Genomic DNA, 7332 nt, shown 5'->3' with positions numbered 1-7332 from the left:
TGTGGGTAAGGGGGTTTCTTACCCAAAATATCACACAGCTTGGGTGAAGCTGAGGTCCAGAAGCAAAAACTGCAATTGAACCCAGACCCCATGGTGAGCAGCCCAGCGATCTGCCCATTGGGCTACCACATCCTTTTAACGGCTACTAAAACAATATTTTGCAATGAATCCAAAAAGATTTACTCAATATATATGTGGTTGGACAATTGACCAATTTCAGTTGGGAGAAACATCATATTCATTCACCGGGAGACCCACCCATTTACATATTAAGTGTACAATAGTACTAATCTTGGATCCCATAACTCGGTACCTAAAAAATGTACCATCCATAATTCCCTTGCAAGAAGGAAACATTCATTTTACCACTCTTTCCAATTAATCTGAAAAATACTGCCAATGGACCTAAAGAGATAGAAAAGAGATTTTGTTTAGTAAACTTCCCAAGTCTAAAGGATGCGAGCAGTGTCACATCACTGAAATATGACGTGAAAAATGTATCTTAATAATACTATATATGCCTATATATTGCAAAAAAATTATATTTTTAAACATTTTATGTGTTTACATACATTTGTTTTTTTTATTTATCTTATTCTTTATGTAAATATTGATGGGGTGAATAATATAACTTTTATTACAATTTTTGGGGGTTGATTACTCCCTTGGCTCTAGGTTTACAACCAATATTCTAGAAAATCATACAAATTTCAGCGAGTGAATTTTTTGGGATCCTGTAATTTGTTCAGTTTTAGCAAATCAAGGGTATAGTAGTCCAGGGGATTGAGTGCTATTGATTATAGGGTTTGGGTTCAATTCTTGGGCATGGTTCTGGGTACCCTTGGCTTCACCCAAGCCGTGTGATTTTTTGGGTACCAGATCATCTTGGGAAACTATAAACCCGCACATGGAAAGGAAATGGCCCCCTAACCCTGATATGTGAATGTCACAAACCGATGGGCTTGGTACTGAGTGAACTCTACCCTCACATATCGAAGTGACCTTAGGATTCATAGCTGTTGGTTTTTAGTAAATCATCAGGCTCATGATATCCAGTGTGTATGGTCCATTTTTAGGTCTCTAATAAAAAAGCAGCAATGACTCTACATAGAATAGGCTATTAAGGTATGATGCTCTTTAGTATTTTCCTTAGCATACAGTTGGGTTGAAAAATATTTACCTGTGTTAAAATAAATTGGCCCAATTTTACAATCTCATTAAATCTAACTGTTAGTTAATGTTGAGATTGCAGACCGATCCAATTTCACTAACAAATATGATTGCTTCATTAGTGAATGTGAACATTGTAACCATAGCAACATCATCTGTCAATTATTGAGCTGTTTTAAAGTAAATTTTGAACCTAACTAGCAGTAATAAAACTGAGTTTTTGCGTTAACCAGAGGTTAAAGTTGAACTTAAGTTTAAAAAGGCATTATAAAACCAGGTCATAGTATTTCCTTAAATGCCAGTTGCCTATATTGATGGCTATAGCTAGGTATTGTCTCATTAAAAGTTTGATAAGAGGAGCTATCTTTATATTTTTAATTCTCTTTTTTCTTCCTCGTCAAATAATGTGGTGTGAGACTGGGGTAACACGTGGATGCATTGCAAGGATTAATATGACTTATACTAATCTTAGCTAACTTTAAGTGTGAAAAAAATGACTAATATGTTTGGTTATAAAATCTATTATTTGTTAGGATTACTCCCCCAAAGGTTGTCTCCATTCAAGGCAGTAATTGTCTATTGTTCTTACAATTAGTAGTTTTTTAAATATCAATTTTCGAAGTTCAATTTTTTCATTTTTCTTTTATTTTCAGTACTTCTTTGCTTTGCAAATAAAGGCCAACTTTCTTTCTCCCTTTTTAACTAGTGAAAGCCAGGAAGTGATATCTTACCAACATTAGGACTTATACTGTGATTGTCCACTATAGTATAATTTCAAATTTTTACTTCCTGTAATCATTTATATTTGTGCCTTATGAGCTCAGCTGATAGATTTTTTAAATTCCCCTCTTTTCTGTTGTCATACAAATATTGATATTATTTATTCTGTTGTTCTTTCCGTCAGGCATGCGACATATTCATGAAGAAATACATAAATTAGGATTAGATCAATGCATGACAATAAAATTCTACATGTTCAGTTATTACCTCAATGCTAATACTATCTCCTAATATTTTTATAATGAGGCTGTGGGCCTACTACCTAACAAGTTGCCAATACTAAACAGAGATCCAGCAAAGTCATCAACTCAAACAGAAGCTAAGTTTCAGTGTGCTAGGTACCAGCTATTTCCTTTCTACTCCAAATCCTCTCCATTGTACTATGTATATTGTGGACAACCTCATCAGGTACCAAGTTTATTAGTCCTGTCCTGCCGATTAATTATTTTGGAAATATTTTTCCAGTAACTTAATATCTGGTTCCACAGTCATGTAAACACAAACTTTCCATAATCATCTATAGCTATCATTCTGAAGATTGGTTTGTAGAAACACTCCAACCTATGTCCTGTTTACTGTCAATCTCTTCATTCCCTCATAGCTCCTTGTGCTGACGTCCTTCATCATCTTCTTCTTGTAGTTCATCCTTGGACTCACTCTGACATTCTTCCAATACACTTTTCCTTCAGGTATGGTCTGCAGCAGTCCCTCATGCCACAGGAAATGCCAAATAAAAAACCCTTTTCTTCTTGCAGATTTCCTCCATAATCTTCTCTCTTCACCTGCTCTTTGAAGTATTTCTTCATTTGTTACTCCGCCTATCCTATACATTTCCATCATTTTTCAGTGGCAAACCTTCTTTTGCCTCCAATCTTTTATGCACTACTCCCATTGACCATTCCCCATATCCATAGCAAAATATACTCCATGTGGGAGTTTGAATGAATTAATACCTATGATAATGCTAGTAATATTTTCCATTACTCCACTGTTAAATGTTTTACTTGAAACTGGTTTTCATATGGCATATCATTTTCTGCCTGTTTTTTCGAATGTAGATGGTGGAAGAATTTGTAAATGTTTCTAAATGTTTTGACAAAGGGCTGTGAATACAGGGCCCTCTGGTCAGTGACAAAAAAATTGGCTGTGGGCCTATAGAACATGGAGTTGTCAGTTACAAATTGACCCAGATCTTATGGGTGCAATTGGACTGGTCCTCAATCAGCAGGGTTTGTAAAGAAACTCACCAGAGAGAGTGGAAGCGACTATTCTAGACATAGACGAGAAGTTTCAAGTGTTTGGGACACTAATTACCATATTAATAGGCAGATTGGTTGAGTCAACCGTTCCAACAAATCAGGGGTTTATTGCGAGAAATATTCGAGTACAAAACTGGCGTCTTACTTTTTCTTTACCCTGCTGCAGTCCTTTGTTGGGAGAAATTAGAAGGCCTAGAAGCTGATTGGAGGAATTAGTGGCGTGCCAAACATTTATAGCCGCCACAATATGCATAAAGAAGGACTATGGGTGGTGGTGTACTGGAGAAAGACGATAGCGGAAGTAACGGAAGAAACGCGGGTTTATGGGTGGAATGGTTCGAGCTCGCACAGCAGCGTTGAGAGATATTGCTTCATAAGAAAAAATCTGAAGGGGCTGGAGTTATGGAAGGTAGTGTTACCTCGCAGGGGCGTGGATATATCTTTCAAATGGGATACTGGAGCAAACGTCAGGATGGTAGGGGAGAAGACCTTGAAGAGCTTATATTTGAAGACATCGAACGCACTCCTACGCCAAACAGGCCATGGCAGATTGAAAGCAGCGGGAATATTTCGAGCTACGGTGGGGAATTAAAAGTTAGCTCAGGGATAAAACGTTGGTTCGACTTCGGTGTGCGAAACAGCGAATTTGAAGACAATCATTACTCAGAGCAGTATTCCAAAGGTGGAGAGAACGGGCAACGGCTCTCAATTACAAATCCGGGAGCTTCGAGAGTTTGTCAAGAGTAAAAAAGTTTCAACACATCACGAGTAGCCCATTCTGCACCAAGAGCCAAGCGGAGGCGGTGGTTCAAATAAAAAAATGTATGTGCTAAAGAGGCAGCTCAGAGCACAGGGATAAACTTATCGGCCCATCCATGAGGGAACGGGGCGAAGTCCAACAGAATTTCTAATGGGACGGAAGCTTTGCACGAAGGTCCAAGTAGTGCAGACTCGTTTGTGATCCCATTGGCTAAAACTCGAAGCCCACTGGAAGTGCAAGACCGAGATAAGAAGAATTTTAACAGAAGGATCACCAACACTCTTTCCTCTTTTACCAGATGAAGGGTGTATATGAGGATCCAAACACGGGAAGAGACAGTTGCGGCAGTCCGAGGAGCTGAGGGCTTTGTGGTAGGCGGAGAGTGGAACCTTGCAAGAACCCAAGGGTGAGTTGAGTTCTTCGAAGTCTGGCGGCATTGAGAGGTCAAGAATTTCTCGGGAAGGGATATCGTTCGATGGGGCCTCAAAGGAAGCGGTTGAGTCACCTGGCGCCTATCATTCAAGACCCGGGAAAGGGATAAAAGGAATTGTAGCTGGCAACGGAGAGAGAGAAATCGGCACTAAGGGTCAGTAGGAAGTCTAGACTCATACTACACATGCCCAGTGAACCAATAAACCTTTCATTGGATAGTTTCCTCATTACTCGGGAGTGATTGCACGTTCAGAAAGTGGAGCACCTCTCAAGAGCATCTGTGCCTAACAGGTGAAAAGGAGGATTTAACTGAAGTTCCGCACCTTGCTTAAAGGTAAATCAATATATTTTTAATTCAATTAACTGGTGGAAATATGTTAACTCACCTACATGTTCATAATACTCCGCAAGCCGTCATAAGGGCGAACGGCGGGAGTTTTAGGGCACTAGTTGTATATACAGAAATATTATTTTATGCATGCACTATCATGCATACTGAAATATCATTTCATGCATATGCTTGGTCATAATGCATGGTTTTCTCAATTCTCTATTCTGTTCCTGTGTTATATGCTGCACTATTAAGGCCTGTCCCAAAATTAGTACGACTTATTTTTTCCTGGGTAGACGGAAGGGCGGGCGGCGATTTCTCTGGCTGGGTTCGAGGGAGGGTAGTCTCAGTAGAGGCTGGAGGCCGGTGGCAGATGGCTCCCAGCCTTTGCCGAGTGCAGATCATTCGTTTGCGAAACCTCTATAACGTGACCTCGGTAAGCCCCGTCGTATACTGGTTAGGTTATTGGAACAGCGCTACGCCATCAAATTTTGCGTTAAACTGGGCAAAACCGGGAAAGAGACTCATGCTCAAGGCAGCTTACGGTGATAACGTCATGGATAGATCAAGTGTTTTTAAGTAGCACAAGTTATTTCGGGAAGGTAGAGATGTTCAAGGCGTCCACCGTTCCGGACGCCCTTCGACCACAAAAAGTAACGAAAATCTTGCAAGAGTGAAGGCCTTGTTGGACAGGGATCACAGATTGAGTGTTCGTATGGTTCCTGATGAACTTGGCATCCCTAATAGTGATGTACATCGACTTATGACCGAAAATATGGGCATGTCAAAGGTGTGTGCTAAGTTGGGGCCACGAGTGCTCTCGGCCGAGGAAACTCGCACGTGGATATGCCAACAGCTTCTCGACTATTTCACAGCCCAGACGTTGCCCCACCAGACTTCTTCCTCTTCCCCCGCCGTAAATCCGTGCTGATAGGATGTCACCACGGCTCGGTGGAAGCGTTACAACGAGCTGTGACGAGGGAGCTTAGCAGTATTCCGGGCGCCGCCTTCCAGAAGGGGTGCGAGGCGTTTGCATTATGCATCAGAATGCAATATAAATGATTTTCATAAATTATATTGCAATCTATATATTATTCGTAAAAAAAGATTATGTCAGGGTTGTTAAACTTGGTGCTCCCCCTAAATAAACCTGCAGGAAATTATCAAGTATTTTACTGCAGCATAAATGTTCCAAATACTTTTATTTCACGCCCCACACGTCAATTGGTAAAACCCTTCTGACCGTTATTACAACTTCATGCCCGACTATTCACCATCCACTGTGCAAGTGTACGAGTTTAGTTGTTCATTTAATAAATTTTAACCAAGGCTTTCGCGCAAAATTAAATATAGCAACAACATTATCGATATCTTTGATAATCTGGAATAATTCGATGCGATAATCATCAATATGAGGTTATATCGATACATACGTATCGCCGCACATCCCTAGGAAAAGTCGTCTTGCACCAGCAGCGCCACACGCTCTAAGCCTAAGCGGTTCATCGAATCCCCCAAGAAGTCACCTCCCACCCGACCTTCCTTCCTTCCCTCAAAAGCATTTTTACCTCTCTCTCTTTTTTCCCTCCTCAACGCCTACTACAGAACTCTCTCAGCCAATTTCCAATTTCGTCGACCGTCACAAAAGGGAGCGAGTGGCGTCGATCCGGGAGGCGGGGAGGATTTGGGGAGAGGTGGGAAGGGCGATGGGGGTGTGGGGGAGGGGTTTAGGCAGTGAGGGGGTGGGTGGGAGCGAAGGTGAATAGGAGGAGAGAGTATAAGGGGAGGGGGATGAATGGGATGTGGACAAGGAGTCCCGAGGATTTACGAAAAGGGATAGGGTGGTGGAAGGGATAGGAGCGGTAGCGAAGCGTTAGACGTTAATATGGGAAAATTCAAAGAAATGGCGAGACATGCCGCAGCATTAACTTTAGTGGAGCCATCCGCCGGTGCTCACATGAAATTCACGAGTTTCACGGCAAAAAAATATTCGCTTTGACCTGAATTCGAACTCGGATCATTCGATTTCCTTCCGAGTGGATTATCTGTAAGCCCATTCAATTTAAAAGGACGCCTCCACAATTCAACTGACTTTAGCATTCAGCCAGCAAACGAGTTTTCCAGGTTCAAATCCAGGTTAAGGTAAATATTTATACTCTAGGAAATTTTCGCATCAGTTAATACTTTATGTTAACAATTTAATTTCTTAATAACTATTAGCTCGCTAAATTTCTATTCCATTGATGTCTGACGAGATAATATATCTTAACATGTGTTTTCTGCGAGTATACGCCCTAGACGCCGTGTGAAATTCAAACATCAGGGTAGGGGGGCCAGTTCCTTTCCCTGTGCCGGTTGAGGTTTCCCAGGAAGACCTGGTACCCGAAAAATCACTTTAGCTTGGGCGGAGCCGCAGGTGCCCAGAGTGCCCCGCCCGGGAATCGAATCCGGTCAGCAGTCCAACGCTCTACCCCCTGGACTACCGCGACCCATATATATATATATATATATATATATATATATATATATATTACTCTTGTGAGTGCTTTTAATTCATCGATGTATGTATGTATATATATATATATATATATATATATATA

This window comes from Hetaerina americana, unplaced genomic scaffold (genome assembly GCF_022747635.1).
Source record: "Hetaerina americana unplaced genomic scaffold, ioHetAmer1.1.p SCAF_9, whole genome shotgun sequence".
Taxonomy (NCBI): Eukaryota; Metazoa; Arthropoda; class Insecta; order Odonata; family Calopterygidae; genus Hetaerina; species Hetaerina americana.
The sequence above is the reverse complement of the archived record's forward strand: the minus strand, read 5'-3'. Positions refer to the sequence as shown.